The sequence below is a fragment of the Rhinopithecus bieti genome, unplaced genomic scaffold, assembly GCF_001698545.2.
Source record: "Rhinopithecus bieti isolate Rb0 unplaced genomic scaffold, ASM169854v2 scaffold_50877, whole genome shotgun sequence".
Lineage (NCBI taxonomy): Eukaryota > Metazoa > Chordata > Mammalia > Primates > Cercopithecidae > Rhinopithecus > Rhinopithecus bieti.
Window position 1 is genome coordinate 717,120 of NW_016821745.1, and position 12,042 is coordinate 729,161.

Below are 12,042 nucleotides of genomic sequence, written 5' to 3' on the forward strand. Positions count from 1 at the left end.
TGAGCCTATGCCCCTGGTCTGTGACCTTCATAGGTGTCTCGTCTATTGATGAGCTCATCAAAGCATTCTTCATTTCTATTACAGTATGTTTGATTTCTCCCCTTAAAACAAAATTTCTTCTTAACATTTCCATGTCTTTGCTGACATTACACATATATTTTTGAATTTTGTCTACTTTTCCACCTTTGCATATTAATAATTAGTTTAAATTCAGACTCTCATAATCCCCAGATCTCTGTCATATGTGAGTCTGGTTCTGATGCTTTGTCTCTTTAGATTGTGATTTTTGCTTTTGAGCATGCTTTGTAATCTTTTGTGGGAAGCCGGATACGATGTAGGTAAAAGGGATTGAGGTAATTTGGCCTTTCGTGTTAGGTTTGGTGTTTATGTGTGTGTGAGTTAGGCTGCTTCCTGTTTGAAGTAGCTACAGGTTTCCGAGGGTATGATTTCCCCTAGTGTTCTTGTTTTTATCTCTTCTGTTGTCTTTGGTTTCCCCTAGAGACTACTTCTGAACTAGAATTTGAGCCTTGCCGTTCTTTTAGCTGTAATCTCCTGTTATTATTCTTGAGCCTGATTGGTATGATGTTAAGAGGTGCAGGGAGGGGAACGTTCTGTAGTCTTGGGATAGGTCAGAGTCTTTCATTGAGCCTATGCTCCGGTCTGTGACCTTCACAGGTGCTGTCGGCTTTTGACCTCCTTCCTTAGGTGAAGAAGACTAGAGGGGGCTGAAGCTGGGTATCTCTCTTCTTCCAGGTTGGTTAGACTCTGATACAATTCGAATAGGTTAGGCTCTGGGTAAAAATAGTTTCTCTTGCAGGCAGGCCTTTCTTGAGGTGAACAGCATGCTCTGGGCATATTTCAGAATGGTTACTTTTTTCCTTTTCCTGCTGGAAGCTTGAAGGGATTTTTTTTTTTAATTTTTTAATTTTTTTTTTTTTATTAACAGTTTCCCTAATCTTGACTCGGAGAACCTGGTAGGACTCCTGAAGGAAAACCTTTAAAAAAGTGTAGGAGTCCCCCCTGAGACTAGACTTCTGGAGTTTTTATCTCTCTAGTTAGTCCACACTGATCCGCTAGTAATTCATCAATTACAGTTGAAGTGTTTCACCAGTACTGGCTCTAGCAGCAGGCTTCTGTACAAGGGCTTTTGTCTCTCCACTTTTTAGAGCAGTTGTTTGCCCTGTAATTTAACTTATTTCATGGACTTAAGAAGAGTTGTTAACTTTCGGTTTGTTCAGTTTTTTTCTTGTTATGCAGATGGAAGAGATGGCTTCCAAGCTCCTTTCATGTTGGACTGGAAGCCAGAAACCACTGTGTTATCTTTTATGGGTTTGTCTTTTGCCTTTATGTCTTTGATTTACTTAAGGATTGCTTTTAGTGTATGGTATGTGATGTATATAGGTTGTTTGTTTGTTTTAAATTTTATTCTGTGTGGGCCAGGCACGGCGGCACATGCCTGTAATCCCAGCACTTTAGGAGGCTGAAATGGGTGGATCACTTGAGATTGGGAGTTCGGGAACAGCCTGGCCAACATGGTGAAGCCCCGTCTCTACTGAAAATACAAAAATTAGCCGGATATGGTGGCAGGTGCCTGTAATCCCAGCTACTTGGGAGGCTGAGGCGGGAGAATTCCTTGAATCCAGGAAGTGGAGGTTGCAATGAGCTGAGATCGTGCCACTGCACTCCAGTCTCGGTGACAGGATGAGACTTTGTCTCAAAAAACAAAAACTAACAAAAGCTTTATTCTATGTGGTGACTTCCTTTGGGTTCATCATTTGGCAGCTGCTTGAGAATCTTCATTTGATATCCAGTTTCTGCATAGATTTAATCCAGAGGAGTTATTCTAGGACTTTTAGGAAGTGGTTCTATTTTATTTTAATTTTAAATACAGTTTTGGATGGCATGACAAAATTAGTGTATATGTTTTCTTTTAAAGCACAGAGTGTGAGATCGTAACGGATAGTGCTTTTTTCTTCTTTTAACATTAAGTAGTTTGGAATGATCTGTCCCTTAATCTGGGTAATATCTCTTTATGTGCGCCATTTTTTTTTAAAAGAGAAAGGAATGTGCTTATTACAATGTATTAATGAAATTAGTATTAACATTTTCTACTGTGGCAACTTACAATAAAAAATAAGCATTATTTGTAATAGACTGTTCAAGTTATGTTGTATATGTAATTACTTCTGTGCTTATCTTCTGTACTTTTTTGGCAGTTAATCTAAAACAGAATCTCTCAACCTTGGCACTGTTGACATTCTAGACACGTTGTTCTTTATTGTTGGGGGCTATTCTGTGCATCATGGGATTTTAACAGCATCTCTGTTCTCTGACCCCAGATGCTAGTAGCACGATTCACCTAGTTGTGACAACTAAACTGTCCCCAGACATTGCAGCATGTCTCCTGGGGGGACATTGTCAGTTGAGAACCATAGGTCTCAACCATGTTTAGCAAAAGGCAAAAATGTAAAGATTTTATTTGGTGTTACTTTTCCAAATAATGTAAAATTCCAAGTGAAGGAATCATAGATAAATCTCTAAAGGATAACTTGAAAATTATTGTGTCAGGGGCTGGGCTCACGCCTGTAATCCCAGCACTTTGGGAGGCTGAGGCGGGCGGATCATGAGGTCAGGAGATCGAGACCATCCTGGCTAACACGGTGAAACCCTGTTTCTAGTAAAAATACAAAAAATTAACTGGGCGTGGCGGCATGCACCTGTAGTCCCAGCTACTCAGGAGGCTGAGGTGGGAGAATGGTGTGAACCCGGGAGGCGGAGCTGGCAGTGAGCAGAGATCTCACCACTGCACTCCATCCTGGGCAACAGAGTGAGACTCCGTCTCAAAAAAAAAAAAAAAAGGTTACTGTGTCAGGGATATAGAAACCTGTACTTTTCTAAATCTAATGCATGCATCAGATTGTATAGAAATATACTATACTATCCATCGGATGGTGTAGGAGCCTTAAGAAGAATAAGGCTCCTATCCAAGTATTTTCCATAAGCAATCTCTTGTTTTTCTTTTAGTTTTTCTAAGTCGTTTCTGTAATGCTTGGTAATATTTTTTGGCTTACCAACATTGAACGTGTATATTGACTTCCCAATACAGACACTGAGGACTTAACTACTAGCTTTCCGATAGGATTTACACTGTGGTAGTGAGTATTCACACGACTTCGTCTCTCCCATTTTCTCTGGTGTTTATTGTTATATTATTATTATTTGTTATTCTCTTGGTTGCCCTTTTGAGACATGGACCGAAATCTTTATTACTTGTTATATTACTTTGTTCCTAGAGATGTGTTCTTAAATTCTCAGGTGGCAGCTATTATTGTTATTCTTGTTGTGAGTAGTAGTAATGGTAACCTTATTATCTGAAAGTGGAGGGATGGTTCTTTATTGTAATATAAATTCCCAGGAGTAACAGTATTGAATCACAGTGCTTAAATATGCTGTCATATTGCTTTCCTGAAAGGTTATTAGAATAAGTTTTATTGTATTCGTTTTGAAAATAGTGCTTTTTTCGTGTGTAAATAAAAGTCCTTATTGTTAAAACTTTAATTTATTCATACGTTTAAGGAAGAAGGTAAAAGGGTAAAAATAATCTGAAATTCCACCATTCTGAGATAAGCACATTGTTTCAGATCTCTATTTATAGCTGTACAACTTAAATAATTTTACATTAGTCACATTATATGTTTGCTGTTTTTATGTGCAGGTATCTTTAGTTTTTTGTCTCTGTTTTTGGCTTACAATCATGACTTCTTTCTACCCTCTTCTCTCCTCACTCCCCAGCCCCCCAACTTTGCCATCTCCTCAGGAAACCAGTAGGAAGAGTAATCTGGTGTATAGTTGTCCATTCTTGTTTCTGGGTCTAAAATATTTCACAGCATGTTGTATTAAAGTGTAATATTATTGATGACATTAATGAACTTGAAATTTGCTGTGATAATCTTGAAAAATTGAATATTTACCTTTTGCTAAGGGTCTTAGTGTTTTCTGTGAGGAAGCTGCTTTGCCTTTATTGAAGCACAAGTTGAAAGACACAGGGCAATTTATTATGACACTTTAGCAGCTATGAGAAGAGTAGGTATCAGCATGTGTATTGTACTCAAATTAATTGTTCTGGAGATAGGGCATTGGTAATTTTGTTTACTTCTCTCTTTTGAAGGGTGTGTTAGTCCATTTTGCATTGCTGTAAAGGAATGCCTGAGACTGAGTAATTTATAAGGAAGAGATAGTTATTTTGGCACATAGTTCTGCAGGCTCTTTGAGAAGCATATTGTCAGCATCTGCTTCTGGTGAGGACCTCAGAAAGCTTCCAATCATGACAGAAGGTGAAAGGGGGGTGTCATGGCGAGAGGGAGCAAGAGGGAAGGGAGCAAGAGAGAGAAATGAGGTGCCCAAAGTCCTTAACCAGATCCTGTGTGAACTAATAGAGAACTTACTCATCACCAACGGGAGGGCACCAAGCCATTCATGACAGATCTGCCCCCATGACCCAAACACTTCCACCAGGACTCACCTCTAACAGTGGGGATCACGTTTCAACATGAAATTTTGAGGGGACACACATCCAAACCATTTTAAAGGGTGATTTGTTGCAGTTACAAACAATGGAAAAATGAACATCTTTATATATACATCCTTGTGTGGGTACACAAATGTCTTTGAAAGGAATGCTTTCAGCTGCAAGCAAAAATATAACCGATGTGTTTTAATCAAATAGAGGTTTTTCTCATAAAATGTCTGGAGGAATGAAGTATTGTTACATGCTACAACATGGATGAACCTTGAGCTAAGTGAAAGAAGTCAGACACAATAAGGCACATACTATATGATTTTATTTATGTGAAATACCCAGAATAGGCAAATCCATAGAAACAGAAAGTAGATTGGTGATTATGAGAGTCTAAGCAGGTTGGGAGGAGCATAGGACATTGAATTTAATAAACACACTTGTTACTAGCTGTCTTAGTCTGTTTTATGCTACTATAACAGAATACCACAGGCTGGATAATACATAATGAACAGAAATTTATTTGGTGTATGATTCTGGAGGCTGGGAAGCCCAAGATCAAGCGGCTGGCATCTGGCAAGGGCCTTTGTGTTGTGTCATCCGATGGTGAAGGCAGAAGGGCAAGAGACGGTGAGAGTGAGAGCAAGAGGGGGCCAGACTTGCTTTTATAACAAACCTGCTCTCACCGTAACTAACCCACTCCTGTAATAACATTAGTCAGTTTATGAGGATAGAATCCTCATGACCTAATCACTTCTTGAGCCCCCACCTCAACACTGTTGCATTGGGAATTAAGTTTCAAATACATGAACTTTGGGAAACACACAAACCATAGCACTAATGCAACCTTACTACTTTTTAAAAGTAGACTTTATTTTTTAGAGCAATTTTAGGTTCACAGCAAAATTAGGTGAAAGGTAATGAAATTTTTCCATATATCCGCTGGCTCCAGACATGCATAGCCTTGGCCATTATCAGCATCTCCCACCAGAGTGGAAAATTTGCTATAGTTGACGACCCTGTGTTGAACATCATTATGACTTAGATTCCATAGTTTACATTAGTGTTCACTCTTGGTGGTGTATGTTCCATGGGTTTGGAAAATTTTATAAGGACATATATCTAACCTTACAGTATCGTACGGAATAGTTTCACTATCTTTAAAAGTCCTCTAAGCTCTGCTGGTTCATTCCTTCCTCCCCTCAGCCCTTGGCAACAACTGATCCTTTCAGTGTCTCCACAGTTTTGTTTTGCCTTTTCCAGAATATAGTTGGAATCATACAAATGTTGCCATCTCACATTGACTTCTTTCACTTAGCAGCGTGCATTTAAGTTTCCTCCATGACTTTTCATTGCTTTGACAGCTCTTTTAATTTTTAACTTTTATTTAGGTTCGGGGGCACATGTACAGGTTTGTTATTATGTTTCACAGGGGTTTGGTGTACAGATTATTTTGTCACCCAGATAATAAGCATAGTACCCGATTGGTAGTTTTTCCATCCTCTCCCTCCCATCCTCAAGTAGACCTGGTGTCTCTTGTTCCCTATGTCCATGTGTTCTCAGTATTTAGCCGCCTCTTATAAATGAGAACATGTGGTATTTGGTTTCCTGTTCCTGCGTTAGTTCACTTAGGATAATGGTCTCCAGCTCCAACTCCATCCATGTCGCCGCAAAGGACATGATCGCATTCTTTTTTATGGCTGCATAGTATTCCATGGTATATACGTACCACATTTTCTTTATCCATTCTACTGTTGATGGTCATTTAGGTTGATTCCATGTCTTTGCTATTGTGAATAGTGCTCTGAAGAGTATAATGCATGTGTCTTTTATGGTAGAATGATTTGTATTCCTTTGGGTCTGTAGCCAGTAATTGGATTGCTGGGTCAAATGGTAGTTCTGTTTTCATTTTGTTTGCTTTGCTTTTCTTTGCTTTTTCTTTTCTTTTTTTTTTTTTGAGACGGAGTCTTGCTTTGTGACCCAGGCTGCAGTCCCATGGTATGATCTTGGCTCACTGCAACCTCCACCTCCCAGGTTCAAGTGATTCTTGTACTTCAGCTACCGTAGTAGCTGGGACCACAGGCTCCTGCCACCACGGCCAGCTAGTTTTTGTATTTTTAGTAGAGATGAGGTTTCACCATGATCCCAGGTTGTTCTAGAACTCCTTACCTCAAGTGATCCACCCACCTTGGCTTCCCAAAATGCTGGGATTACAGGCATGAGTCACCGTGCCCAGCCAGTATTTCTCTTTTAAATGGTTTGAGAAATTGCCACACTGCTTTCCACAGTGACTGAACTAATTGACATTTCCACTAGCCAGTTTATAAGCATTCCCTTTTCTCTGCAGCCTCACTAGCATCTGTTATTTTTTGACTTTCTAATAATAGCCACTCTGGTGTGAGATGATATCTCATTGTGATTTTGATTTGCATTTCTTTAATGATTAATAATGCTGAGCATTTTTTCATATGTTTGTTGGCTGCATGTATGTCTTCTTTTGAAAAGTCTGCTCCTGTCCTGTGCCCACTTTTTAGTGGGATTGCTTTTATTAGACCTTTGTCAGATGCATAGTTTGCAAATATTTTCTCTTATTCTGTAGGTTGTCATTTACTGTTGATAGTTTCTTTAGTTGTACAGAAGCTGTTTAGTTTAATTAGGTTCCCATTTGTCAATTTTTGTTTTTGTTGCAGTTGGTTTTAGTGTATTTGTCATGACGTCTTTGTCAGGGCCTGTGTCCAGAATGGTATTTCCTAGGTTTTCTTCCAGATTTCTATAGTTTTAGGTTTTACATTTAAGTCTTTACTCCATCTTGAATTGATTTTGTAGATAGTGTAAGGAAGGGGTCTCGTTTCAGTCTTCTGCATTTTTTTTAAGTGTTGAATGATCTTCTACATTTTAGTTATTCACCTATTGAAGGATATCTTGATTCCTTCCAAATTTTGGCAGTTGTGAAAAGAGCTGCTATAAACATTCCTATGCAAGTTCTTGTGTGGTCAGTTTTCAACTTTTTTGGGTAAATACCAAATCTAATGGGATTGCTGAATCATACGGTATTTTTAGTTTTGTAAGAAACTGCCAAGTTATCTTCCAAAGTGGCTGTGCCATTTTGCATTCCCACCAGCAATGAATGAGAGTTCTTGTTGCTCCACATCCTCACCAGCATTTGGTGGTGTTAGCATTCTGGATTTTAGTCATTCTAATAGGTGTGTCATCACAGGTGTCTCGTTGTTGTACTTTGTGTTGATGTGGAGTATCTTTTTGTATGCTGATTTGCCATCTGTGTATCTTCATTCATAAGGTCTTTGACCATTTTTCAATAGGACTGTTTTCTTGTAGTTGAACTTTCAGAGTTCTTTATATATTTTGCATAGTAGTCCTTTATCAGAGGAGTCTTTTGCAAATATTTTCTCCCAGCCTGTGATTCTCTTTTCATTCCCTTGACAGTATCTGTTGCAGAGCACAAGTTTTAAGTTTTAATAAAGTCCAGCTTATCAATTCTTTCTTTCATGGATCATGCCTTTGGTGCTGTATCTAAAAAGCAATCCCCAAACCCAAGGCCATCTAGATTTTCTCCTTTGTTATCTTCTAGGAGTCTTACAGTTTTGTGTTTTGCATTTAGGTTTGTAATCATCATCCATTTTGAGTTAATTGTTGTGAAGTGTATAAGGTCTATGTCTAGATTCATTTTTATGCATGTGGATGTCCAGTTGTTTCAGCACTGTTTGTTGAAAAGGTGGTCCTTTCTTCATTATATAGCCTTTGCTCCTTTTGTCAAATATCAGTTGACCGTATTTATGTGGGTGTATTTCTGGGCTGTCTGTTCTGTTGATCTATATTTGTCTATGTTTTTCCATCAGTATCATGCTGTTTTGATTATTATAGCCTTATAATGTTTTGAAACTGGGTAGGGTCATTCCTCTTTCCTTTTAAAATTAATTTTGTTTATATGCATAATTGTATGTTTATGGGGTATAGTGTGATGTTTCAGTGCATGTATGTGTACATTGTGTAATGATCAAAAGGGAGTAGTTAGCATGTCTGTTACCTCAGACTTTTATTATTTCTTTGTGGTGATAACTTTTAAGACATTCTTTTCTAGCTGTCTTGAAATATCAGTACATTGTTATTAGCTATAGCCACCTACTATGTAATAGATGACTTTGTTTTTTTCCTTCAGTATGTGTTGACTGTTCTGGGTCTTTTGCTTCACCATGTAAAATTTAGAATCAGTTTGTTGATATCTACAGAATAACTTGCTGGGATTGTAATTGTAATCACACTGAATGTATAGATCAAGTTGGGAAGAACTGACATCTTGACAATATTGAGTCTTTCTATACATGAACATGCAGTATCTCTCCACTAATTAAGTCATTTGATTTCTTTCAGAGTTTTGTAGGTTTCTCATACAGATTCTGTACATATTTTGATAGATCTATAGTTAAGTATTTTGCTTTGGTGGAATGCTAATGTAAATGGTGTTTTACATTTATGTATTTATTTACATTAATTTATTTAATTAATGAGACAGGGTCTCACTGTGTTGCCCAGGCTGGAGTGTAGTGGCATGATTATGGCTCACTGCAGCTTTGACCTGGGCTCAAGTGATCCTGAGGAGCTGGGACCACAGGTGTATGCCACCATGCCTGACTACTTTTCTTATTGTTTGAGACGGAGTGTGGCTCTGTTACCAGGCGGGAGTGCAGTGATGTGATCTCGGCTCACTGCAACCTCCGACTCCCTCCTTTAAGTGATTCTCCTGCCTCAGCCTCTGTAGTAGCTTGGATTACAGGCATGTGCCACCACGCCCAGTTAATTTTTGTATTTTTAGTAGAGACGGGGTTTCACCATGTTGGCCAGGATGGTCTCAATCTCCTGACCTTGCGATCCACCTGCCTCAGCCTTCCAAAGTGCTGGGATTACAGACACGTGCCAGGCCTGCCTAATTTGTTAAAAAATTTATTTTTTGTAGAGATGGAGTCTCACTGTGTTGCCCAGGCTAGTCTCAAATTCCTGGCCTCAAGCAGTCCTCCTGCCTTGACCTCGCAAAGTGCTAGGATTATAGGTGTGAACCACTACCCTGGCCTGGTGTTGTATTTTTAATTTCAAATTCCACTTGTTCATTGCTAGTGTATAGGAAAGTGATTGACTTTAGTTTGACTTTAGTATATATATTAACCTTGTGTCCTGCAACTTTGCTATAGTTGCTTATTAATTCTAGGAGTTTTTTTGTTAATTCATTCAGATTTGCTACACAGACCATCATGTCCTTCCTTCAAAATCTGTATACTTTTTTTTTCTTTTTCTTGTATTTTTTTCATTATCTAGGACTCCCAGTAAAGTGTTGAAAAAAAGTGGTGAGAAGGAAAATCCTTGCTTTGTTCCTGATCTTAGTGGGAAAGCTTCAAGTGTCTTACCAATAAGTATGTTAGCTGTAGGCTTTTTTGTAGATATTTATTAAGTTGAAGAAGTTCCCTTCTAACATCTTGTTACTTAAAAAAATTAACATTTATTGTCATTTATTTGGTTTTAGTTTACTCTTTCTTTCATGGTAAATTTAAGTCTCCTAACTAAAATAGAGGTTTTTAAATCTTTGCATATTTGGCATCTTTGTTTTGTTGTTGTTGTTGTTGTTGTTTTTTTAAAAGACGGGGTCTCTCTCTGTCATCCAGGCTGGAGTGCAGTGGCATGAGCAATAACTGTGCACTGCAGCCTTGAACTCCTGAGCTTGAGGGATATCCTCCTGCCTAAGCCTCCTGAGTAGCTGGAACTACAGGTTCATGCCGGCTCATTTTTTCAAAATTGTAAATTATTTTTGCAGAGACGGGGTCTCTCTGGGTTGCCCCGGGGGTCGTTAAGTGATCACTTTTGGTCTCAAGTGATCTTCCTGCTTCAGCCTCTTGAGTAGCTGGGATTATACGCGTGAGCCACTGTTCCTGTTTTTTTTTTTCCTGAAGATATTTTGGTGCTGTGCTTTTTGGTACATGAAGATTCATGACAATTCTTTTTCCATTGTGGTTTACACCACTCTTCCTTAAGTGCCCTACTTTGTCTTACTTCACACGAATTTAAGAATATTCGTTTTTAACAATGCATATTAAAGGAACTATTCAGTTACTTATGACCGGGTCACCTCTCAAGTGCCTAGCCATTCTTGATCAGCATCAGGACTAAAGCCATGCTGCCTCCCGCTTCCAGGGCTAAATTGCCTTCTTTCTGGGCTAGCTAGGGCAGTAGGACATGCACCCCAGTGGGTATTTTGCTGTGAGCTCTGAAACAGGGCATGGCTGTTCCTTCCCTGACCAGGAGCAAAGCTCATTTTGTTCACAGTTTCACAGTACCACAAGATGCCAGCACAGAGCCCATCCTTTTTTTTTTTCTTCCGATCAGGTGTGCTTCACTTTTAGTGGTGAGAAGCTGGAGTGTTTTTCTTCTTTTTTTTTTTTTGGTTAGGAATTTCCTTTCGTCCTGGGCGTAGGGAGAATAGGCATCATTACAGCTTTCTTTTATTTCACTCATCCCTCTGACTCTGTCTCTGGAAGAGACAACTTTAGAGGAGAACCTACTCCTCGTCCTACTTTTGAAACTAGAAACACAGTCTAATCAGTTCTCTGATGTTTGCTTTGGTCTGTTGTAGTTGTATTCGTATTTTCATAGTGTGTAGCTTTTTTTTTTTCTTTTTTTTTTTGGTGAGACGGAGTCTTACTCTGTCACCCAGGCTGGAGTGCAGTGGCGCGATCTTGACTCGCTGCAACCTGCATCTCCCGGGTTCAAGCGATTCTCCTGCCTCAGCCTCCTGAGTAGCTGAGATTACAGGTGCGTACTACCATCCTGGCTAATTTTTGTATTTTTTGTAGAGATGAGGTTTCTCCATGTTGGCCAGGCTGGTCTTGAACTTTTGACCTCAGGTGATCCGCCCACCTCGGTCTCCCAAAGTACTGGGATAACTGGTGTGAGCCACCATGCCTGGCCCTAGTGTGTAACTTTTATTTCAATAATAATACTTACATCTATTTTTAAATTATTAGCCTTACTTCTACTCTTAAATGAATTATTTTCCATTAGTCTTATCCTATGCATTTTGGTTACTTGACTTCCTTTTCTCCATATTCATGCTTTCTTACCTTCTACTTCTGCACTAACACCCTGGATCTTTTCTTTCTTCTTCTTCTTCTTTTTTTTTTTTTTGAGACAGCGTCTTGCTCTGTCGCCCAGGCTGGAGTGCAGTGGCCCCATCTTGGCTCACGGCAACCTCCACCTCCCAGGTGCAAGCTGTTCTCGTGCCTCAGCCTCCTGAGTAGCTGGGATTACAGGCATGCACCACCATACCTGGCTAATTTTTGTGTTTCCAGGTTTCGCCATGTTGGCCAGGCTGGTGTTGAACTCCTGACCTCAAGTAATCCAACTGCCTTGGCCTCCCAAAGTGCTAGGATTACAGACCTGAGCCACTGTGCCCGTCCTTCCCTGGATTTTGTGAAACGATTGTGTTTCACCTTTAAACATAATTTTTTTTTTTTTTTTTTTTT